At 56.7% G+C, this 24,424-nt stretch overlaps 1 protein-coding gene and 1 long non-coding RNA gene across 7 annotated transcripts in view; one reads left to right on the top strand and one right to left on the bottom strand.

Moving 5' to 3' along the window:
- The window catches only part of ZMIZ1 (zinc finger MIZ-type containing 1), a 233,348-nt gene extending 224,729 nt beyond the window's left edge, over positions 1-8,619 (bottom strand). For all 4 annotated transcript variants that reach the window (XM_045083551.1, XM_045083554.1, XM_045083552.1 and 1 more), the window contains exon 1: positions 8,271-8,619. The gene's annotated coding sequence lies outside the window, so the exon portion shown is untranslated. The remainder of the gene's footprint in view (positions 1-8,270) is intronic.
- A 306-nt stretch (positions 8,620-8,925) lies between these two features.
- Positions 8,926-17,736, top strand: LOC101692190. 3 transcript variants are annotated; one of them, XR_006607713.1, is made up of 3 exons: positions 8,926-11,010; positions 11,714-16,873; positions 17,092-17,736. It is a non-coding gene; the product is annotated as an uncharacterized LOC101692190 (long non-coding RNA). The 3 variants fall into 3 exon arrangements; XR_006607714.1 differs by having other exon boundaries at positions 8,926-11,798; positions 12,335-16,873; positions 17,092-17,735; XR_006607712.1 differs by having other exon boundaries at positions 8,930-16,627; positions 16,722-16,873; positions 17,092-17,721.
- Positions 17,737-24,424: the final 6,688 nt, after the last annotated feature.

The following is a 24,424-nucleotide window of genomic DNA, read 5'->3' as shown; positions in this document are numbered from 1 at the left end:
AGCCATGCTTGGCCCTGAGGTACCAGGGAACCTTGAGCAACCCACCTGACCTGAGTCTCCTGTGTAAGTTTGAGGACCTGTTTCTTGAGCATTTACTATGTGTCAGGTGCTGTAGGAGCTCCATTTTCACAGCCTGGGGGAAGGTGAAATGAAACTTTTTAAACCATGAAGAAGTGTGTGTTGCAGACATGGAGACGGGAGTTGGAGAAGTTTAACAGAACCTGCCCCAAGTCACAGGACCAGGAAGAGTGGAGCTGAGAAATGAACGCCAGGCAGTCTAAGCAGAGCCTCAAACAAAGTAGTAGCCTGAGAAGTACTGGCTGTTGGATGTTTCTGGTAGACGCTGGGAAGTTGTTTTAAAGCTGTAAACAACAGCAGGAGCACCAAAACATGATAGCAATAGAAAATTCCACCTCTGTCCACCCACAGACAACTCAGCCTCCCTGGTGCAGGGGAGCCAAGTTGCTGTGGGACCTGTAGCCGGTCCCTCTACCTCTCTGGGCTTTGGGTCTCTTCAACTGCCAGATGAGAAGGCTGGAAAGTCCTCCCCACTTGCAAATGCCAAGTGAGGGATTCTGAACCCTTCCCAGAGGACTCCCTGCCCCATCTGTCCCTCAGCCACAGGGCTGGCTGGTCATGGCCAAGGGCCAGGTTTCCCAGCTTTGGTCTATCACGGGGCAGGGTGGGGGTTTAGGTAAGGGCCTGTGGACAGGGTGAGGTCCAGGCCCTCAGCATCTTCTCCCTTGTCCTAAGCCTGCTGGCTCTTCCTCATTTGCTCTCACCTGGGCCTGACGCATGTGATTCCCAGGGCTGGCCAAGGGGGCTCCTTGCCTGCTTCTCCATACGCAGAGGAAATGTTAGCAGGAAAAGGCTGTGGGCCATTAGCCCTTGAAGGACAAAAGTCAGCACTAGGATGTCTGGGTGGAGGTAGGGGACAGGCAAAGGAAGCCACCCATCTTCTCGTACTAAGCAGGCTTTGGGCAGATAAGAAACTTTATATCCTCCAAGAAGGTTTTTATTTTACTTCCCTCCAATCTACAATGCAACTAACCCACAATTACCTTTTAAGAAACACATTGCTAGATGGAGTGCTAATGCCTGTCCCCTCCCAGATGTGTAGGATCAGGGAGTACTTCTGAAAAGCCCCATGCTTATTCCTCACCCCGAGAGCTCAGAAATGTACCCCATCCTCCCCAGGCTCGTCTGGTCCTTCCCAGTGAAAGATGGAAGCGCATTTACCCATGAGCTCCAAAGCGTAGCTAACGGGGCTGTGCCCGGCCAACAGTAGATGCTCAATAAATGTTTAATGAGCTAATGGGCTGGACATACAGGGTTCCAGGCCTGGCTGTGTCACTAATTCACTGCTGCCCTTAGATACGGCTGATTCTTTCTTCCCAGACCTGGGTTTCCTGGGTTAGGAAAGGAAGGGTCAGACCAGGTGAGCCCTACCGCCCCTCAGCTCTGTACTATGTGCTCGGAGTCAGGGAGCGTCCAGAGTGGAAGGAAGTTTTGAACCTCTCTCCCTGCTGCTCTAGGGCCACGTGGAGGACAGGATGGGACTGCTTGGTGGGAACTTCCCCAACAGGGGTTTTGAAGGTATCACAGCCACCCCACCCCTTCTCCCATAAGCACCAACCTCTGAGTGGATGACTGAAGTTTTGGGAAATGCGGATGGGAGTAGGGCAGGAGAGAGCATAGGGACAGGGTGCAAGTTTCATTTAAACCAGACACCAAAAGAATAATTTTGGGAGAGCCTTTGAAAGTACAAAGAAACTGTCTTCTAATACACACACACACCCCATCAGAATAGCTGTGCCATTTTCTGGCAAAGCACTCATCCGCATTGACTTGGACCCTCTAGGAGATCAAGAATCTGGGACAGGGGAGGAAGAGAAAAAGCCCCCCATGTCTGAGAGCCCTAGGAGAGATGGGCCTGAGTCCTCAGCAGCAACCTGGGCCAGCACAGGTGACATCGTGTGTGTGAGGGCGTATAGATCCATACATATGTATGTATGGGGGGGGTGGTAATGCCAACTAGGGAGCAGGCTTTGGGACAAATGAAGCACCCCTAGCCCCAATCTTTGGGGTAGACTTCTCTGTAGGGTTCACAAGTCCTATACAATTCTAGACCTGCCCTGAAGTCTCCAGGGACAAAGATCTGGGTCTGCAAGACCCAGACACCCTGCCCCTACCAGCCACTGAGGGCCGGGGCCACTCCTTGCCCCCTGCAGAATTCTGTGACCCCCTCTATACAGTGAAGGGTTGAAGTCGGATGATCCTAAGGGCCATGCCTGCTCCCACAGTTCGCGGTACCAAGGCTCTAAAGAAAAGTGCAACACCTACCACCACTCAGGCCCCCACCCTAGAGAACTGGAAAAGGAGTCCCATGTCCCCAGATGGCTGTCTAAGGCTGGAGCTGGGGCAGAGCGGAGTCCCCACACCGTCTGTCTTCAACAGCCTGCCACGGCTGAAACCTTCAAGTGGTTACAATTACAGCCGGGCTAACAGGATTAGGGGAGCATTGAAATCTAAGAAATCTAATTAGCTCAGACACCCCGGCCTCCCCCAGCATGATCCTGCAGTAACCCCGGCAGCTGGGCCTGACAGGCGGGCCCCAGGGCCCTCCTGGGCTGCAGTCATTACCTGTGCAGGTGTGCCAGGCTGGGCCAGGCTTCCTGGGGAGGTACAAGCTCAGCCTGCGAGGCTGCATCCTGCTTTGTACCCCTCCAGCGACGGCCTTGTCCTGTTGTGGTCCTCAGCTGAGCTCCAAGCACCAGGGACATGGGCAGCAGGAGGGCTGCATCTGGGGATAGGAGGGACCCAAGAGCGCCCACAGGGCGGCCACCCCACTAGCCCGAGGACTGACTCAGCCAGAGGAGGGGCAGGCTGAGTCAATGCCTGTATCTATAGAAACCATCACAGTCCAAGGAAGAGCCTTGGGCCGCACAAAGACCTGGGGCCTGGAAACATCTCCTCTTCCTGCTCTAGGGTCAGGGAGGGGGTTGGAGACCCACGCACAGACACATGTGCCCTAGCAGCCACAGCAGCATCTGGGGCTCAGAGCAAGCTCGACTTTAAGACACTTTGCCAAAAGAAAGGGGCATGGCTGCAAGGGGCGGGGGGCAGGTACAGGTAAGCCCATGTGGGACCCTTCCTGTTTCTGGCTCTTCCCCCCTTAACCTCAGTTCCCAGGTCTCCATCCCGCGGGGTCCACACCGACTTCTGCACCCGTGCTTGGTGGACTGGGAGGGTGGCTGCAGTGTCCTATCTCTGGGGCCTGGGGCTGAGTCCTGGCTGAGCTCCAGGTCATCTTACCTCTCTGAAACTTGATTTTCTTGTCTGTTAAGTGGGGGTAATTCCAAATCGCAGCTAGCTTCCACTGTTGTTGCTGGAGTGCTGTAAATTTGGAGAGTGCTTCTAAATCCTCCAAGTGCCATACACAAAGGCAAGGGCCCGTGGTTATTCCTGTCATGCGCCCCATGGCAGGGAGCCAGCTCATAGTGGTTAATTATTTATTTGGACTGATCTTCCTGCCCTTACTGGCTGCAAGCTCCTAAGGAACAGGAACTGTCTTACACATTCTGGGTGTCTCACAGGCCATGATCCTCACAACAGTGGACTCTTAGGAATTATCTGTGGCACCAACGCTGGGCCCCTGACCCGACCCCACTCCCATCACTTAGCTCCTTCCTTCTCCTCATACGCAATCCAAGGAGAGAAAAGTATCAAGAGGCAGACCAGGCCTATACACTGACAGATCAAACTGAGTCCCTCAGTCGGACCCTTTCTCACTCCCGGCAGCTCCTTTCCAATAACAGTTGAAAGTAGCCGTTAGTAGGATCTGCTTGAGCACTAGTCTTCAATCTGTGATCGTTCAAGAAAGGATGAGTCTGTGATCTGGTGGACCCGCCAACACCTCAAGCCCAGAGTGAGGGTCAGGAAGAGATGATTTCCAGAAAGCATGCCATGCAATAGAGCACACTGACAGAGCTGTCCACTGAAGGCAGAAGCTGCTTGGAGTGGTGAGCACCCTGTGACAGGGGGCATGCAAGCCAAAACTGGATATAAGCTGCCAAGGAAGTAGGCTTGGGGAAGCAGCTTCTTGGAAAATGCTACTAACTCCCCTAAGGAAACACCTTTGTGCTCCATTCTGCACCTAGAGCCCACCAGGCCTTCAGAGGACACGGGCCAAGGGCTCCACTACTCACATCTGCCTCATCCCCACAGCCGAGTGGGATCAGGGTTGTTCTGCCTTTGGACCCATTTTAAAGATTAGGAGGCTGAGTCCCAGGGTGAATCCACTGGCCTAAGGGAGCCAGCCTCTTGACACTCCTCCACCATCTCCTCAAGCACTGGGAAAACCCCAAAATCAACGAAGGGTTTCCTGGAGTCTTACCAGAGCCTGCGCGTGGGACTGATTTACTCAGCCTCTCTTGATCCTCCCTGAGGACAAGGCCCAACCTCAAAATCACCCCTAGAGTTTACAGCCTAGGCAAGCCCTGCCTCCCTCCCCTCACTTTGTCAGAGGCCCTAGGGACAAAGAGCTTCCCCTCAGAGGGCGTGGACAGAGGCCACTGTGTCCTGCTGAGAGGTCAGAGCAGTCACCAGGCAAGGCTGCAGCGGGGTCCGGAGTAATTACTGCAGCCTGGCCTTTGTTGTCCACACAAAACCCGAGGAACCTCATAAAGATGAGGCTGTGATAGGAGCCCGGCAGAAGCCCTGGGGAGCAAAGTTATGAATGAAAACGTATGGGACCCAGTCACAACCTGGCAGGCCTCGCTTCCTGGTTCCATGACAGAGTGCCCAGAGAAGCTTCCGGAAATTAACTTGTTGGTGCCCAAATTTCTTACTGCGATGCTTCACCCTGAGGTGAGGGTCATGGCTGCTTGTTTGGACACTAGCCAGGGCCTGAGAACTCCGTATCCGTGGCGTCACACATGGGTACTCTTGAGACAGGATTCTCAGGACACGGTAGGCCTCAGAGTGCCTTCCTTCCTTATCTACCCCCCATCTCTGTCAATCAGGGGAAAAAGTGAAGAGTGCAGCTCTTCTCAGAGGGAGCCTTCCCTAGGCGATTTTCCAGGATGAGTCGCCAGCGGGCACCTGTCCTATATGGGGGCACACCTCTGGGGGCCAAGTACGAAAAGAGTGTTGTGTTACTGTTGTGAGGGGAGTGTGTGTGTGTGTGTGTGTGTGTGTATGTGAGAGAGAGAGAACCTGTGGTTCTGTGGTTAAACCCCTCAGTCTCTGGCCGTGAAAGGAATGAGGATCCTCCTCTCTTCTTTCCTTAGGAGGAAAAAGGGACATACTGTCCCCAACCAAGAAGCCAGACATCCCTTCTTTGCAAAGACAGGGTTAGTTATCAAAGCTTCCCAGAAGTCAGGCAATTTCTCGTTCCCAACTCTTCTCTGTGAGCCATATCCCAAATGCCTCAAAACCCCAATCCAAAAACGATTTAAAACTCTTGAAAACTCCCTACTTCTGAGCGCCCCCCGAGCCCCCACCCCCTCAGCTCCAGTCCCTGCCACCAACTCTCCAAAGTCTAAGGTTTTTAGATTTACATGTGAAAACAGCGTTTCATAACCTCGTGACTTGGGACAAGGAGATGCTTCTGTCCTTTTGGGAAAAACAAAACCCAACCGAAATCATAAAACTTAGAAGAAAACACCATCTCCCTCCAGATGCATTCCCTTGGCCCCAAAGTCACACGTGCTCTGTGGCAGATAGGGCTTTCAATGTGTCTTTTGTCTGATGCTGGTGTTTCAACATCCTCAACTTGATGAGAAAAAGGTCAGCACAAGGCTTGGGGCATTCACAAACCACACCACCGGGGCCAGGCAGTGGGGAAGCAAGGGGCCAGGAATTCCCCCCCACCCCAACCACCACCCCACCCCAACTTCTGCTCTGGATCTCCTCAAAAAGCAGCCAGGACAGAAAAAGCTAGGTGCTCGCCCCCAGGTCTAAACTTCCCTGATATCTTGCAAACAACTTTTAAACTCCCGGGACCATACCAACACTAGCGAAGTCAAGTCCGAATTCAACGCCAGCCAAGCTGCCCATTGTCCAACCACAGCGCCTGCCTCTTTATCTCTACCTTCAGAAAAACAATAATAAGCAAACGCAGGCACCTCTGGGAACAGCCTCTGGCCTCCTGCCCTGCCCTGTGTAACCAGCCTGTCCTCACACCCACAGGAGAGGAGGAGACAGCGCCGGTTAACCCTCTGGTCTACCAGGCTCTGTTCCCGGGTTGCAGCAGGGAGACAAACTGTTGCTCAAGAAAATCCTCCAGAAAACCCTTGGCACCAGGAGGCAGCTCCCTGCGGCTTCTGCCCAGCTCCGAGCCCAGGGCTTCCACAGTCAGCTTCTCACTGCCCTTTTAAATCTGCAGGGTTGGGCTCTACTCTTCCCATGCCCGGGGCTGTCCACCCAGGGGGCTCCAAACGGCCACGGCAGAGCCGCGAGGAGGAAAAGACTGGCCGAGCAGTGCCCTCACCCTGCCAGCCCGGCCGCCAGCTTCTTGGGGGACCTCTGAGAGAACATTTGTTTGGGCTGCCAAGTTAAATCTTCCTCCCTCATGTCAAGGCATTGGAAAAGCAGTCAGGGGAGAGGAGAAGGGGGAGAGTGGGGAAGGAGCAGCGGGAGGGAGGAAGGGAGGGAGAGAGAGGCAGGCAGGCAGGCAGGCAGCTCTCAGAGCCCCAGTTACTCTGGCACTATCCAAGGAAGCAGCCCGCGGCTCCGGAGCAGGAGCAGCCTGAACTCGGGACACCCAAGGAGGGGCCGAGCCTCCAGGCCTCCAGGGTCAGGCGCAGGGTGTCAGTCGCTCAGTGCCCCAGCCTCAGGAGAGGCCCTCGCTCTGTGCCCAGCTAGAGGGGCCAGGTGGGAAGGGAAAGCAGAGGAAGAAAAAGTTTGCGGCAGGTAGAGGGGTAAGGGCTGGGCGGCCCCGCTGTCGGGCTGTCCCCCAGGGAGGGGTGGGGGGCCCGGGCCAGCTGCCCTGGCCCGCTCCCGCCAGCCCGCCCTCCTGCCCGGGTTGTTTACATTCCTGGAGTGTCTTTTAAACCCAGGGCTGAGGCTGACTCTCGGCCTTCTCCGGCGGCTCCGGGGCAGTCTCCCGTGAAAATCTGCTGGCGCACAATGGCCGGGAAGGCGGCCGCCCCTCGCCCGCGCCCCCGCTGCTCCGGGGCGGGGAGCCTGCCCTCCGCACCGCGCCCTCTCCCCGCCCGCCTGGCTTCCTGGACAGATGTCCCCGGCGAGGGGGCGACGCGCGCCCGCTGCCCGCGCCCCAGACGCCGAGGCCGCGCTCCCCACTGTTCTCTCCCCAGCCCAGACGCCAGGAATGTGAAACAAGCTTCCAGAGCCCGCCCCCCCACCCCAGCTCCGGCCCCGGCCCCGGCCCGGCCCCCCAACCTCCGCCCCGGCCGGCCTCCCACTCCCCCGGGGCAGCCGCCGCCGCCGCCGGAGACTGAGAGGAAGAAAGAACACGGAGAAATTACTTTCGTATTTGCAACGCGCGCGCGCACACACACGCACATCTTCCCTCTGGGCTCCCCTTCTGGCCGGGGCAGCCCCGTCCGGGCGACAGCCTTAAGGCCCCTCCGGCTTCTCAGGACCTACGGGAAGCCCCAAACACACACCCCTTCGCGTTCCCCGCTAGTACCGTGCGCCGCGTCTCCCCGGGCAATTCACACACGAACAACTTAACCGCGCCTCCACCTCCCATTTACAAAAGTGTGTGTTTTGCCTGGAAATTCAGATGCACAACTTAGCACCACTACCCCTTGCCACCCCGAAATCCAGCGCCGTCTCCGACGATTCTCCTACACACAGGCGCACAACTTCGCGTCTCCCCGAAGGTGGTGAAGGAGACCGAGGTGGTCCTACCCGGGTCCTTCCCTCCCTGCCCGAATCCCGCTCCTGCCCGGGCGTTCAGAACGAGGGCTGGAGGCGCACCGGCAGGAGGCGGGCACAGGGTCCGCGCGCGCACAACCTTACTCACGCCCCGCACACCCGAAGATCCTCGGCCCCCGCGCGCAGCCCAAGCCGGCTCCGCGCAGCCGGGCGTTCGCCGGTCGCCTGGGCCTCGTCCCCGGGCCGCCGAGGGGAGCGCAGTGGAGCTCGGCCGCCGGCCGCTCGCCCGGCTTGCCTGGCCCCGGCAGACCCTTCAAGGGATAAGCCCTCAGCGCCCAGCGCCCCACGCTCGCACCCCAAGAGTCCGCGGGGAGCGAGAGGAAGGCCCGGGGCAAGTGGGCGCCCGGGTCTGGACCCAAACTTACCCAGCGCTGCGAGCGCCGCTGCCGCCGCTGGAGGACGCGCCGCTGCCGCCGCGGCCGCTGCCGGGCAGGCCCGGCTCGGGCCGGGAGGAGCGCTACGAGGGCGCCGAGAACGGCTCCGCTTCGGCTCCTGCTCCGCGCCGACCGGGGCTGGGGTCACCGCGCTGCGCCGGCGCTGCTCGCTTGCTCCGCCGCCGGGTCGCTGCTCGCCCGCCCGCCGCCCGGTCGCCTGCTCTCCCGGGCGCCCGCCGCCGCTCGCTTTTTTAATGTCCACAGACAGTGAAAAGGAACTCGGCGTTAGGGGGTGAGTAAGTGAATCAACTCGCCCGGAGCCGAGCAAGTTGAAGTGTCAGATTACATTGGCTATTCTATTTCCAAAGGGCCCCGCGCCGCCGGCCGCCCGCAAAAGCAGGTACGGAACCACGGACGGAACGGAGCTACGCGGCACCGCCGCCGCCGCCGCCAGCGCTCGGCTCCGCTCGGCTCGCGCTCTCAGCGCTCTCTACCTCTTTCCTTTTCGCCTCTTTCTCTCCCTCGCCTTTCCTGTCCCTTCTTTTGCTTTTTCTTCCCCGCTCCTTAGTCCCGGCCCTCTCCAAGCTTTCCCCCCTCTGTGGCTCGGAAAAGCTTCGCGCGTCACCCCCCCCCCCAACCCCGTCACTCACCTCCCTTTTCTCTCCCCCTTCTTCCACTTCTCCCTTCCCGCCCCCACCTCCCCGCTCCTGCAAGTTTAGAGTAGGAGAGAAATGCTGAGCCTGGGAAGGGACCACATTGGGGAGGGGGGGAAACCACCCGGCACCCACGGTACCCCCTTGGTTCGCGCGCCCGGGACTAGCGTGCACTTGGGGCTGTGAACGCTGTCAGGTAACCTATTTGGGGGTAATCTAGTTGCTAGCAAGGATTGCCCAAGCGTTCCCCTGGAGGTGACTTTTGGGGTTGTTCCGAAAGCCCAGGGACTGACTGGTGGGGAGAGTAGAGGAACCCCCCCAACACACCACAAACACCGTCACCACCAAGGGCGACGTTGGGGGAGGTTGGAGCGCGGTGTCCCCGACAACCGGGATGGACCCGGACGCAAGGTCTGACCCTGGCACCCTGCGCGATCCAGAGGCCGGCGGGTCCCCGAGGACCGTCGAGTGCGCCCAAGGCCCAGTGCACGTGGGTGGGATGGGGGCGCCGGGACCCAGGCCCAGTTCTACGTTCCGGACTGCGCACTGCCCCAAGGGCCACGGAGAGGGATGGCACTCACAAGGTGCAGCGGGGTGCACCCACTCGCGGGGTTCCCCTTGCGGAGCCACCCACGAGAGCATTTAAGTGCTCACCCACCTTGGCTGACGTCCACTGCCACTCACACGGAAACTCCTACACAAACAGCACACATAGTCGCGCCCACACTCAGTTTTACAAACACACTTCCACACGTCCGCACACACAAACACGCACATACGTACACTTTCCCTCACAAATGTACCCGTGCATACGGCCATAGCCACCGCATTTACACATACGCAACTGCACGCAGACACACACATCGCCGTACAACCAAATACACTCCAAAAAAAAAAAAAAAAAAATTCCCCCGTGCATGAAATCCTTAAGCTCACGTACACACACAAACCCATATCCTCCTCCCACTCCCTCTTTCACACCCAGAACCACCCCCCATCACCGCTTGTGATTTGCGGCAACCCTCAGTCCCAAATCATAATCGGCGCCCGCGCGGCGCGGGTTGGACACACACACTCGCGCGCACGCAAGCACTCTCCTCCCTGCACAGGCGGGGGAGGCTTCGGCCGGCGCCCGCTTCGGATTCCAGGTGTGGCGGTGACTCCGCGCTCCGTGTTTTGCAGCCTGCCGCGGTGTCGGAGGCGAGGCGAGGAAGGGAGCTGGAATAACAAAGGCAAGTTGGGGAGAGCGCAAGGGGGCGCAGCCCGGGCAGGGCCGCGGGGGGAGCCCTGCATTGCCTGGGCTTTGCAGGCTGCGAGGGTCTCGGGCGCCAGGAGCCGGAGGTGGGGGGTGGGGGGTGGTGAGGGTCGAGGGGCGGGGCCGCGGCGTGACGTCAGAGAACAATGACACCGCCGGGGGCGGGTACCCGGAGGCAGCACGGGCGGGGGTCTCCCGCGGGAACTGAGACTAGCGGAAGATGTCCAGGACAGGCGAGGGCCATTGCCTGATTGACGAGGCCCGCCTGGGAGCGCGGACGTGCCACGCAGACTCGAGGATCGTCCAGGCCTCCTGGGCAGTGATCAGCGCCGACCCTGGGCCAGCGTGAGGAGCAGGCCAGAGTACCCTCCCCCCTCACCCTATTTAAAAACATCCTTCAGTGGGCATCTCTGACCTCGGCTTGAACTCCTTCAGGGCCGGCTAGATCACTCCTTCCACCACCGAGGGAAAGGAAACAAAATGAATTTGCCAGCCCTGAATTCATTCTCAAGGCTTCGCTAGTCTGACAGCCCGTGAACACAGCTTGGATTCCTGAGGGCTTAGAGGGCGGCAGCTGAGGTCCACAGGGGCCTGGGAGGGGATGCCAGGAACCTGCTTGATACTCCCAGGGGAAATTCTGCCGCCCGGAGGCCAGTAGGTGCACGGGAAGGCGCTCCTTTCCTTTCCGGGGCCTCAGTCTTTAGACCTGTCACATGGACTGTTACCAAGCTGCCGTTTCTGCACAGGTGGCAGATAGTGTACCCCTGGGGAAGGTGGATGGGATGAGAACCTTCCAGACCTCTCAGGACACCAGAGGAGCATGGTACAGTACATTCCTGTGGGAGTACATTCCTGAGCCCCTCCCCCTCAGCCTCTGGGCGGCCCAGGACCCTAAGTCAGGACATGGGGGTAGCTCCAGAACCCCCTAAAAGCCTGACCTAGGGCTGGAAGGTGTAATTCAGCTGGCTGAGTGGTGGCTGGAGCCACAACTGCTCCCTCTGGGAAATCTATAGCATCGCAATAGCCAGAAAGCTCCCAGCCCCCCACACCACCCCAGGTCCAAAACCTCAGGATGTGGAGATTCCGGGTTTAAGAGCCTGGAGGGCAAAAATCCAGCCTCAGCCAAGACCTAGATGGGTCAGGATGGGTCAGGATGCTCTCCTTTCATCATTTCTGTCCAAATTCCTCACCAAGTGAAAAGGGTTCCCCACCTCCAGGAAATGGGGAATGGAGACAGCCTTGGGGATGATCACTTGTGTTCAAAACTCTTGTCCAGAAAATCCCCCCGCCCACTAACTTACATCTGAAAATTAGCATGCTACTGCAGAGAGCAGAAGAGCCAAGCCTAGGATACAAAGAAGGCTTGAGCAAAGGGTAACTTCAGCTCTTCCTAGCTGGGCAAGCATGATAAGATGGCAGCAAGTCTGAGATACCTTACCTGGGCTCTGGGTCTGCCCAGGCATCCCAGGGATCCTGGCCTCCAGTCCTTGGGACTCAGGCCTTTGCTGTCTCTATTCATCCTTCAGAGAAATAACAAGGCTGACTGGATCCCTGTGGAGTCTTGGAAGAAGTTATGACTTATTTAGTACCTACTGTGTGCTGGGTACTATGGTAAGGGCCTCTTAGCATGAGCGTATTGAATTCTCATACTGCCTTGAGTTAGATGCTCTATTACCATCTCCCCTTCAGAGCAAACTACACTTGGAGTCCCTTGGTCAATCAGGATTCAAACTCAGGCTCTCATTAACAATGTTTCCTGTTGACATCTTAGCCCTGTTCTGCCTCCTCATCCATAGACTCTCTGTGTGGTCCCGGACAAGTTGCTAGCCCTCTCTGGGCTTCTTTAAACCAAGGGTCAGGTCTCATGGCAGTGGCCGGGCCTCTTTGGGGATTATGTGTCCTGAGCCTCCACCCTCCTGACCCTGGCTTCTGTGTGCCTAGAAAGCTGGGGGTGAGGCAGAGGGAAAAGTGCTTTCACTTCCCAGCCACTGAGAAGACAGATATCACTCAGCCAACGCAGGGCTGAGAAATCACATGGCTCTGGAGGCAGCTCAGTGCACGGGGCAAACCTGTGTGTGCCAGTGCAGGGTCCTGCCCCACCTATCTTCAGAGTAGACTTACATTTTATTAATTGCCTTGCCTTCCAGGAACCATGAGCGGGAAAGAAGTCCATGGCTTAGGCCTAGGCCTGGGGAGCGGAGAGCCAGGAGGTCCAGGAGGCCAGGAGGAAGGCAGTGGGAAGAGGCTGTATGTCCTGGGGAGAGCAGAGAACCCGTACAGGGTATAGTGACTATGGCCTCCTGAGCTGGAGGCCCTCAGTGGGCTGGGCAGCAGGGAACCAGCACATGTGGGGGTGCCAGGACTGCCTTCTCTGTCTCCAGGATTCACCCTTGTCTCCCCAAAAGGGAGCCTAAGGACTAAAAGAGCCGGAGAAATGTCACCTTGTCGAGAGCTTCCTGTTTCCCAGGCATTTCTCATTCCATCCTCTGCATAAGCCAGAAGGTATAATTCTCCACTGAGGACAAAGGCTCAGAGAGGTTAAGTGGCCTGCTTAAAGACTCACAGTTATTCCGTGGGTGGGGCTGGACCTCAGGGTTGAGAATGAGGACTTGCCTTCATTCATCACCAGGCCATGGTACAAACAAGGTGACTTTCTGAGCCCTCTGAGGTGGATGGGGGAAGGACTCATCTGCCAGGGGATGATCAGGTCCCCTCCCATGGTAGTGGGGTCATGAGGAGTAGATTCAGTCTTCACTGGTGGATCCAGGAGGCACCTGGTCCTTGCCCAGCTCTGAGGCAACAATGTTTCTAGAGGTGGGTGGTTGGGCCCAGCAGAGAGTAGGTGTGCCCCTCATCATAGCAGGGACCCCTGGGATGCCACCTCTCCCTATGACAGTCAGGTTGCCCACTCCATTCTCTGAGGCTGCACCTGCCCAGCCGCCTGGCCTTGGCTCTCCAGATCTTTCCAACAGGTATGCCATCTTTTCAGTTCCCATCATGGCTCTCTGCCCCATGGTTCCAGACCCAGCTCAGCCACCACTCCCTTCTTCTGCTGGGAGGCCCAGGAGAATCAATGGAGAGACTGCTTTGAGAGCTGGGACACCTTTGCTCCCAGCCCGCCACTTGCAGTGTGTCATGAGCGCTTCACAGACTCTCTCCGTCCTCCTGTTTCCCCATCTGTCAAGTAGGAGAGTATGGGACATGGGATGTCCAATGTTCTGGCTCTGATTGAACCCTTACTCTTGAGCTATAGTGTACTTCAGGGTTTAGGGGGGCCCTGCTTTGGGGAATGCCCTCAGAGTGTCTCCTTTAGCTGTGTAGGGAAAGGAAAACATGTGTACACAGAGAGGATCGTCCAGTCGGTCATGACCTTAACACCTTGCTTCACAAGGTACCACCCGTCTTCTGAGCCCGCAATGGCCCCTTTTCTAGTGATGAAACTGAGCCTGAAAGGAGGTGGTGGCTTTCCCATGGCCACACAGCTGGGAAGTGTCAGAGCGGGAACAAGAACCAGGTGTTCCGACACAGGGTTCTCTTCTCTGCTCCAGCGCTGCCAGAGAGCCACCTGGGAGCTAGGAGGTCCAGCAATCCTGGGGGGCCTAGAGCAAGCAGCAGAGGAGAATGACGCCTCCTCCCTCTATGCTGGCAGCTCCAGCATCCTGAGGGAAGGGTCCCTCCTCTTTGGCACTGGAGGGGGTAGGAGAAGATCCCAGAGCTTCCATGTCTCCCCTCCTCACCTGGACAGCAGTCCTCTGGTCTCAGGTCTCCTACCCCCTTGCCCTGCCCCATGCGTGTAGCCATGCTGGGTGGCTTTTAGAATTGCCAGCATTCTGTACACACTCCTGGCTCCTCATGTTCTTCCTGCCTCCTGGGACACACCTCTGCCAAACTTTAAGGCCACATCCACAGCCACATGCTCAGAGGCCTGCCCCATACCTCCGGCAGATGTGCCGTCTACCTGGTCTCAGCCCCCACGTGCTGCTGCCCTTGCCTCCCCCATCATAATTATCACCATAATGATTACGTATTAAATTTCCTACTCTGTGGCAGACATCGAGGGTCTCATGCCCACAGACTCCTCTCGTCTTCACAAGAGCTGATTTTTATTAGTGGTAGTAATGTCTCCAATTTTGGAGGTGAGGAACCTGAGGCACAGGGAGTTTCGTCTGTCCAACATGACACCTCACTAGGCTGGGAGATTATTTTGATGTGCACCCATCTCCTCCCAGGCTGAGACTGCAGGCCAGAAGCCGGCTCACTGCTCTATCCCATCACCCAGCATAGTGCCTGAGTGACTGATAGGCGGTCAAGGACAGGGGGAGAGGCAAGGGGCGCCTAAGGACGAGCCCGGCCCGGTCCTCTGGGAGCTCACAGGCTATCAGAAAGGACCGTCCCCAGCAAATAGCACTCTAAAAGTCTGGGGAAGGAGGGGAGTTGGTATTGAGTGGCATCTGGAAGGCAGGCTCTGCTGGGGAAACGACCAGAGTGAGGCATGGACGTGCCCCAGGCCCCCAGCAAGCGTGAGGCAGCAGTAGGCTGGACCCCCGGCTCCCAGAATGATGTGCCTTCTTGCACCTTGCAGCCAGCTGTGGGGGGCTCCCTGAGTCTGTGCTGTTTTTCAAGGACACACGGTCCCAGACGCCTTCATGATGCTGAGCTGTTCAATGAGTGGCTCTAGTTCTTCTCTCCCCTCTATTAAAATTTTTTTTAAAAAGAAGAAGAAAGAAAGAAATCCAGGCATTGTTCCTGACTGCAGCTGGTGCCAACTAGAATCCCGCTGAACAGAATGGAGCCGAGAGCCTGGCCGCCAGGGGCCTGGCTGCTGACACAGGGCCTTTCTATTTTGCTTTCCCCCCGGGGGCCCAGGCTGACGTTTCGTCCCCTCCATGGGCACCCTCTCCACCTGCCTCCCTGGCCCCAGCTCTGAGTCTCCCACTGCCCTCACCCCCTTTGCAAAAATCAGATGCCACTTGGGAGGGCTCTGGAGCACCGCCACCCCCGACTTTCCTTCCTCATCTTCCACAACCCAGAATGAGCTGGACCCCTTCCGTGTCCCCCACTCTACCAAGGGGGGGGGGTGTCTTCGGATGGCTGTCTAGGAGAGTGGCAGAAATCCTTTCTCCACGGAATCATTTGGAACACTGGTTTGATTTCAGAACATACCAGGATTTTCCATCCAACCCCCACCCGACTTGGCAAGTGCCAGTCCAAGCTCACCCGTTAAGGCAATTTGCAGCAGGGAAGGTTTGGGGGTTGGGAGGGGCAGGGTAGGTGGCAACAAAGAGCTCTGCAGGCACAGAAGTGCTTTCTAAAGTTCCTGGTTTGCCCACTGCCTTTGCTTCAAGAGACTTGGTCTTTGGAGGAAGAGGATTCCCCAAACTCTTCCTTTGCTGCCTTCATTTCAGCCTCCCCTCCCTGCCCCTTTAGAACCTTGAGTTCCGTTTGGCAACATCCCCCACCTCTCTTCTCCAAAGAGCCTATCTGACCCCGATTACCCCAAGAATCAGCCCAAAGAGAGCAGCCACCTGGCCACTATCCCATGTCCACTGGGAGCCCTGGGGCTTGGCCTGGCCCTCAAAGCTGGCTTCCCTAGCCTCCCCTTTCCTCCTCTGGGTGCAGCACTCAGAGTTTGTAAAAAGCACTTTATGTCTTACCTGAGTGCCACGAGGCAGGCGGAGATCGCACAACTCACTTTGTAGAGAAATAAACTGAGGGTTCAAGGGGCCCAATGGTTTGGCCAGAGTCATACAGGAAGGGGCAGAACTGGTATTTGAACAACAGTCTTCTGATTTCATGTCACTAAGCAGGTGTTGGGGCCAGAGTGGTAATGGTCTCAGAGGATGACTGTCAGAGGACGGGATCCCAGACACACTGATTCATCTCACAAACGTTTATTGACTCTGCAATGTGCCAGGCACAAAACTAGGCACTGGGAATCCGACAGTAAATAAGACAGATAGGGTCTCTGTCACAGAGCTTATATTCTATTGGAGGAGAGACAGCAAACGGACTATGCAGGAAGATGTCCTCATGCCCACCAGCCCAGCGCATGTGCCCCGGAGCGAGCCCTGGCTAGGAGGCTGGAGACACAGGTTCTGGTCCTAGTGTTGCCCCAACTCCCTGTGCAATGCCGGACAAGACTTTCTACCTGTGAAATCTGCAAACGTGTGGCACCTTACGCATTTCCTCAGGTTTCTGCCCTCCTCCCAGCCTCTGAGTCAAGTGGTTAATGATTTCCTAGCATGAATAATTACTCTGATTAATTTTTTCTCAAACCTGACTTTTCATCAGCTCTCAGAGCCCGAAAGGGGCTTCTGAGGTCATCGAAGCGAGAACCCCTAGGTCTCATTCTTCTCAGGAGGCAACTGCCTCTGCTTGCATCCTTCTGGGAATGGGGAGCTTGCTTCCTCACCTGGCAGACACTGCGCAGTGATGTGCTGGTAAGTGTTTAACATCTGGCTCTCCAAAGTGGGGAAGACCTGATAGATAGCGTTTGCCGATTTCCATTGTATGAATACTCCCCCTGCGGCCAAGGTCAAGCTGCTGACTTCACAACACCCAGCTCCCACAGTTCCAGAAAATTTAGCCTTCAGCCATGTGAGCCAGTCCCAGCCGGCTCCAGCACACCACTGGCCTGCCCCACAGAGGAGCCCTGTCCAGCTTTACGCCTTGGGAAGTTCTTCCTGGTACGGGATACTTCTGATACTTCTCCAGGGTGTCATAGGACAAGGGGCCCCGGGACCTCCATGAAGCCCTTCAGGGAATAGGAGGAATTGACTTCTATCTCCTCGTGACAGGGGAAGTTCCTGGGCCAAGTGGGGTCAGGGTATACTCACCCTTCCTCCCTGTCTCTCCGTCCTCCCTCCCTTTCACAAATATTTGTTGGGCCTCTGTGACCCACCAGGCACCTGCGAGATGCTACAGCCCTGGTCACCCGTGTCTTTGCTCACACCGGCCTCTCCAGCCTGAAAGTCTTCCAGCTCGGCCTGCCCACCTTGGAGGCTATGCTCCGATGTCATCTGCTCTCAAAAGCCCGCCCTGCCCGCCACCGCTTCCCCTCCCGGGGCAGGCAGGCGCCCGCCCTCCTACAGCCTTTCTCAGCCCCTGTTTGCCACTTATCACTTTCTACCTTGGATTACAGCTATCTGTGTACTCGGCTTATCTCTCTGCCAGACTGAGAGGCAGCGGGCTTGCCGAAAGAGTGTGGACTTTGGAGCCCCGCGACCTGGTGCTGAATCCCAGCCTTGCCACTTACAGCTGTGAGCCCTAGGGAACCTCCTACCACCTTCTGAAAGCTCAACTTCTCTATCTGTAAAGTGGGGCTGGCCATCACTCCTTCCAAGGTGGTCTGACTGTTAAGTGGGATAAGAAATGGAACTCCCTTTTCCTGTTCCTGTCTGGGACTCCCATCTCTAGGGGACAGAGATTGTGTCTGGTGCTTCTGTGTGTCCTCTGGTTATGACAGCAGTATAAATATTAACAACAATGGTAAATACAGCAGTGTGACTACGTGTGGGCTATTGTTCTAAGAACTTCTATGTGCTAACTCATTTCATTCTCACAACAACCTTGTGGCATCATTCCTCCCACTGATAGACGAGCAGTCTGAAGCACAGAAAGGTTAGCTAACAAGCCCAAGGTCACACAGTGAGTGGGAAAGCTGAGATTTGGATCTAGGAAAATTGGCTCCAGGGCCTTAGCTCTGGAACACTGTATTAAATGGCCATGGTAGAAGGGCTTAGAAGGGCTTAGAGAGCTGTGGAACAGGAGGGCTGTCCACAGGGTACCCCGGCCTGCTGACATTGTTGTCCTATCCTGTGGGGTCAGGGTGGACAGAGAAGCTCCTGGTCTGTCCTCCAGGACCTCTGAGCAGGTTAAGTGGTTAGTGCTGAAGAGGATTGGCTCTAGCTCCCTAGGGGCAGGGGACTGAGAGGCCACTAATGGATTAGGCAGTCAGGCAGTCAAAGAAGGCTTCATGGAAGAGGTGGCTTTTGCAGTGGGCCTTACCAGGGAGGATCTGGGTCGGCAGGGGCAAGGCAGAACAGTAAGAGCAAAAGTGCAGAGGTGGAAGAGGTATATTAGGGATGCATTTAAGTGTCAGTCTAGACCTTCTCCTGTGTTCTGGTGGGTAGGTAGAGCAGATAAGGTCACTATGGGGAAGGGTGTATTAGTCGTTCAGTCTGTGATTCAGAAAAAGCTAAGGGAACTATTGCAGGGGCTCTGAAAGCCAGGAGAGACTCCAAAGAGCTGAGAGCCACTTGCGTTGCCCTATGGGCCAGATTGGCATCTTGCTGCTTTATAAGCTACTCTGAATACTCAGAGTCCTGGGTTCCTGAACAAGCTCCGCCTCCTGGTTATATCCCTCAGTTTCTCAGAGCCCTAGTTTCACCATCTGCAGAATGAGCATGAAAAATGGACCTGGGGAGCCAGTTGAAAAAGGAAACAGGGCTGGTGGTGGGGCCATGCCTGACACTCCTGTGGTAGGAAGTGGGTGGGAGGTCCACGGAGGAGGGGCATGAGAGGCCAGAAGGGGTGGGTGGGAGGAGGAGCACGTGCATGGCCAGAGAGCACCAAGCCCTCCAAGTTGGCTCAGGTTGTGCCTCGTGATTCTTCCCACACCACATGCTCCATTTTCCCGGCATTGCCAAAGGCTGCCCAGTTCTGCTGGCTTAAAACCAAACTCCCTCCAAAGCTTCTGCCAGGACAGCGCCTGGCAGGCTGTGCGGTGACCCTGCTCCTGCGGCCGGCCCGCCTCGGGCCCACTAGGCCCTTCCAGGTAGCGCTAATTGTACTAATGAATGCTTTGAGAGCATTCATTGTGTGGCAAGGGCTGTTTTAAATGTTTCCATAATATTAACTAATTTAATCCTCATAACCACACTGATGACATCCATCTCAGGCGAGGAGACAGGCAGGGACAGGTTAAGCCTGGTGGTCCCACTGCGGTTGCATGGAGGAAGGGACGAAGCCTGAGGGTTGCGGGGAGCCCACGGAGCCCTGCAGCAGGGCCTGCAAGGTGCAAGTCTGCACCTCTCTGGCTGTTTCCCTGTGTGGGGTCCCTGCTCATTGCCCAGTTCCCAAGCAGCCCCTCTGGCCACACGTGTGCCCGAATGCCCGCACACTGGACACTGCGGTCGTGCAGACGCACAGAGACAGTCCGGCATGAGTCTCGCCGTCACTGAGTCACATGCACGGGAACAGGCCCCGTGACCACCCTGCCGCAGACACACACACACACATGCACATGCACACACACACATACACACACACACACACACACACACACACAAGCCCAGGCACCCAGTGGCAGCATTTCCTGACAAATACACATGGGAGTGTCCTTCACACACTTAGATCTTCTCCGGCACACACACACACACACACAGAGGCACATACGCTCCTGTGTCCCCCAAATGACCCAGTGGGATCTGTGAACTCACATCACAGCCCCCTGGCCTGCAGTCTCTGTGGATGGCCCTGTGGCCCAGGGATCTTCATTCTTGTCTCTTCAAGCCCATGGCTCCAGAATGTGTGCACTGTGCAGGTCCCTTCCAAATCTTTGCCCCGCTCTGCCCCTCTCTATAGGAACTGCGCCTCAGCGGTGTGGTAGGGGCTTGGGGGTGGACGGTTACCCTTCCCCCAACCCCAGGGGCTGCTGAAGGAGCAGCAGGAAGAAGAGATAAATTAATCCTGGCCTCCCCTCCCCCGGGCTCTCTGTGATGCTAATTCTCTCTGCCTTTGATCCAGCCCAGGCCCCTAACTCGGAGCAGGAGCAGGCTCTGGGTCTGCCTGAGATTAGGGCTGCCCTGGGTGAGGCCCCCAGGCATAGCCCCCCAGGCAGCAGGTTGAGATTTTTCTCCCAGGGAGGGGGTCTTGGGGATTAGAGCTCTGGTTACTGACCCTGGCCTTTACAGCACACTCCCTTTTGCAAAAACTTTCTCATCCTCTCTCCTCTCCAAGAGGCCCTTGGTTCCCATTTTACATGGGAGCAGAGTGAGGCCCAGGGATGAAAGGACTCCAGAAGCTTCAGGCCAGTGAGTGGTGGGGTCCAGACCTGGAGCATAGCTCTCCCAACCTCCAATCTGGCCCCGTTTGCTTTAGGGGTTTTTTTTTTTGTTCCGGTGAGTTTTTAGAAAACCACAACTTATGGAGGATTCACTACCTGCCTTAAAGAGCCTCGTACCATCCAGCCCTCAGAGCAGCTCTGTGGCGTCCCCCTTTAAAGGTAAGGGAATGCTCCATGTCACTGTCCCATGTCAGCAGAGTCTGGGTTCAAAGCCAGGACACAGGTCACCTGTAGTTCCTCACTGTGCAGAAGAGACACTGAGACCCAGAGAGCGGAAGGGACGTGTCCAGTCCCATACAGGAAGTTGGCTGGGCATCCATGCCCTACCTTCCTAGCTCCACCTGATCTTATTCTGGAAATGTCTGGAAACTTCTGTGGACCCAGTGGAGTTGGGACCAGAGTCCAGACCCCATGCTGCCCACCCCCGCCCCGAGTATGGGGGCCCCTGCGAGGATGCCAAACTCAGGTAATCACACAGAGGCATCTCAGCCAACCCAGCTTCAGAGCAGCCCTGTAAACTTGCACAAAAATACAATTAAAACTTTTATTATGCTCTATTTCAATTTCATACATATGAAAGACTGTAAGCTATGAAACTCATTACAGTGAACACTCATGACCATCATCCTAAAGAACTGGAGCATTACAGACATGTCCCAGAGGGACCCACGACCTGCAACTCAGTCACGACTCCCTTCCTCTTTGGAACAAATGGTTGGAGCACACGTGTGCTATCCTGGGCTAACCACTTTTGAGACAGTGAATCACAGGCTGCATTCCCAGGAGACGTGCCGCCTTTAAAGGCACGGGAGAGCTTTGAAGAGTAACTTGCACCCCCACACCCCCCTCCCCATCAGGGTCTGCCATCTGCACCCATTATAATGCTTGGAGGGTATTTGCAATGTGGGGCTCTACTCTGCCTTCCCCAGAGAGGAAAGAACATTTCTTCTGAAAGGACATTTCTTCCTGGTGCAGCCAGAGTGGGGCTGCAGGGTCCAGGCAGCTGGGTATCCCCCGAACAAGGCATACCACCATGACTTTGCATGAGCTGTTCCCTTCCCCAGGAATGTGTTTCCATCTAGTCTGCTTGGGAAAACCAGTTCGTAGGTTCAGCTCCAAGGTGTCATTTTTTGGGAGGCCTTCTTGGTGAACCTCATCCTGTGACCCTCCCAACAGAGTTGGGTGTGCCCTCCTCTGCCTTGTCTGAGTCCTTGGGTACCCTCCTGTCAGGTCTTATTCTAGAGCAGATGTTCTAGTAGCTGCCAAGAGCAGCCTTCCTCCCTAGATTCCAGGCACAGTGGACTGTCACACAGGGACAGGTGCTTCTAGAGTGACCAAGACAAAATCAGGGTGAAGGTGATTGCCCTAGGACCTCCCTGTGGCACTCCATGGTCTGGGACCTCAAACGTCCCACCAGGTTTGCTCTGAGGCCTGTCTGGATGGAGGATTTGGAGGCAAAGCCCAGAGGAGACTGCCCAGGGCTAGGGGCTGCTGTTTATCATTTGTTCCATTGATGGGTGTGTGCACGACCCATGTGCAGGTCAGTGGGTGTGGACACAGGAGTGCACATGCCTACAAGTGCTTGCACATGTGTCTACACTCCCAGGGCTCCACGTCCACAGAAAATGCAGGGGCCCTTCCTTTTCCTGCCTTCAGCCCCCTCTAGGACAAGCCTGTTCTCTTCTGAATATCACAGCACAGGCATGGGGAGGACATGCTGTGGGTCAGACCAGTGGGGTTGGCGGTGCAGTGGGGGCACAAGACTGACAGAGGATTCATACAACCACCTTCCTGTCCCCTTCTGTGCTCTCCCTTGCACTCGCCCTAAAAGCCAGGTGCCACCTCCACTTCCCAGTTGAGGCTTCTGAGGGCCCCAGAGAATAGAGAGGGACAGCAGGGGAGGTGGGAGGCTGAGACTAGAAGCCCTCATGCCAGTATCCAATTCTTGGTCCAGGTCCCAGATGCTACCCAGAGGCCTGCCAGAAACCCCTGCTTCCAAGGGAGCCCTGGCACAGGGAGGAGCCACCCAGAATCCTCCTGGCAACTGCACTTGGGGGTGTCATTCCCTGAGCATCCTGTAGGAGGGCGCCATAGCTGTTAGCAGCAGCAGGGACTGGGGGCGCTCGCAGCTGACTGGGATGGGACGGGGTGGGACAGCCTCAAAGTGGGGGCCGGTCACCCCTTGACCCCACATACACACACATAAGTATCTAGGCACATATGCATAAATGCACGTGTGCACACATGCATGCGTTCCCAGAGAGGCAGTGGAAGCTGTCCACTGCTAGTCTTCGGCCTCCTGGTTCCGGTTTGCTCCTCTAACTCAGGCTGCCCTCGAAAGTGCCCTACGGCTGCCAGCTTTCCTGTCTGCCCTCTATCTGAGAATCAGGACTCTGGTGCTGAGGGAGACGACTGTAGGGCGTGAGAGAGTGACATGGGTTAGCCACTGTGAATGGGGAGGGCAGGGAAAGGGACGATCGCTGTCTTGGCTTCCCCAGCACCCAGATGCATCCTGGAGGCCCTGAGAAAAGGTCTCTTTCCGGTGATAAGGGTAGCACTGGGGCGTGGCAGTCAGAATCCTTGGCTCTGGACTTTGATGGCCCAGGGTGAATCCAGGATTCCTCACCTCTGGCTGTGGGGTTGTGGGTAGGTCGCTTCCTTCTGTTGAAGCTCGGTCCTGAACTTGTACTGAGAAGATGAACGCACTCACTTTACAATGTTTGGGGACAGTGGGCCAGGCCCTGGCCTAGGAAACGTCAGAGGGGGTGGTTGGGGCTTGTTCTTGTGAGTGTCATGCAAGGCAAACCTGTATTATCCCCAGAGCACCCGAACCACAGGACCTCGGCCTGCCTCACAGCCCGGGGAAAGCCGAACTCCAGCCCGGGCTCTGTTTTACCTGCAGGGTGACCTTGGGTGTGACAGGGGCCCCTCCCACCTCAGCATCCTCAGCCCCTAGAGAACACACCCATCGGAGGGGCACATGCGGCTAGAATGACCAATCTGGTGAGAAGGGCCTTGCAAATCATGAAGTTTGTGTCCATTTTGAGGATGCAGGTGTGGGGAATAGGTACCCATCACCCCTTGATGGGACCCTGTCTTTCTGCACCCAGACCCGGCATTCTGGCCTCGAGCTTGGTTGAGAGCTGCATGTCCCCCCACAGAAGAAAGAGCCATGATTGATTGGGGACCACTCTGAGCCCTGCGCCCGCTCTCTGCAGGCCTCCGCAGCTGCCAGGTGGGAGAGCTCTCACGCGGGCCGTCCGAGGCCCCTTTGAAGCCGGGAAGTCCGCAATGAAGGGGCAAAGGCATCCTGGATTCAAAGCATCTCTCTTGGCCCTTAATTACCCTTCTTCACCCATAGGTGGAATTTCCACTCAAAGAGCGAAAAAGAGGCACGGGCGCGGGTGCTGGGGGCCAGCCTCCCCCGCTGCCTTTGTGTGGCCGCCGCCAACACAGCGGTGGCGCGCGGCTCGGGTTTCTGATTTTAATGATTTCCTGAATTCATTCTGTTTCCTACCTCGGGGAAAGGAGGAGAGGTGATCCTCTTGAAAATTCACGTAATTGCTTTTATTTGATTTTTATTAAAATGCATTCAGGAATAATGTGATTGCCCCCTTTATTACGTTGTTCATCAATCTGGCATGGGGAATCAGCTTGGAAAAACAGTGGGTGCAGGAGCTGGCCCAGCCCTTGCGGTGGGCTCAGGGGGCTCGCTCTGACTGGCCAAGTTGCACTGGGGGAGCCACAGCGCCCCTCCACCCTGCCACCCCCACCCCCGGCGGCTGCCATCTGGGAGTTGAGCTGACGACCCCACTAAGCCCGCCGCGTGGCTTGCTGAGTATGTAATGCTTGGGAACACGCTCTGCGTGTCCTCCCCATCCCCACTCCTCCTCCTCCAGGCTTCCTCTTTCACCTCTGAGGCCCCCAGAGGCTGAGAGGGGTGGTGGTCCGAACTCCTCGCATTGCTGGTACCCCACCTTCTCCCCTGTGCAATACCCCCCCCCCCCGGCATCACAGCCACTGTGCTGGTCTTGCAGTGCCCAGGCTCAGGGCCCTTAGTCCAACTTCGAATGGCCCACCCAATCAAGCTACTCCCCTCCTCAGAAACCTTAGTGCCTTGCAAATACCCCTTTCCTGCCCGGGGGGCACTGGCTGTGAGATCTTTGCACGC

This window comes from Mustela putorius, unplaced genomic scaffold (genome assembly GCF_011764305.1).
Source record: "Mustela putorius furo isolate JIRA1106 unplaced genomic scaffold, ASM1176430v1.1 tig00000698_pilon_pilon_pilon, whole genome shotgun sequence".
NCBI classification, from domain to species: domain Eukaryota; kingdom Metazoa; phylum Chordata; class Mammalia; order Carnivora; family Mustelidae; genus Mustela; species Mustela putorius.
Note: the sequence above shows the minus strand (reverse complement) of the source record. Positions and strands in the feature narration are given on the sequence as shown.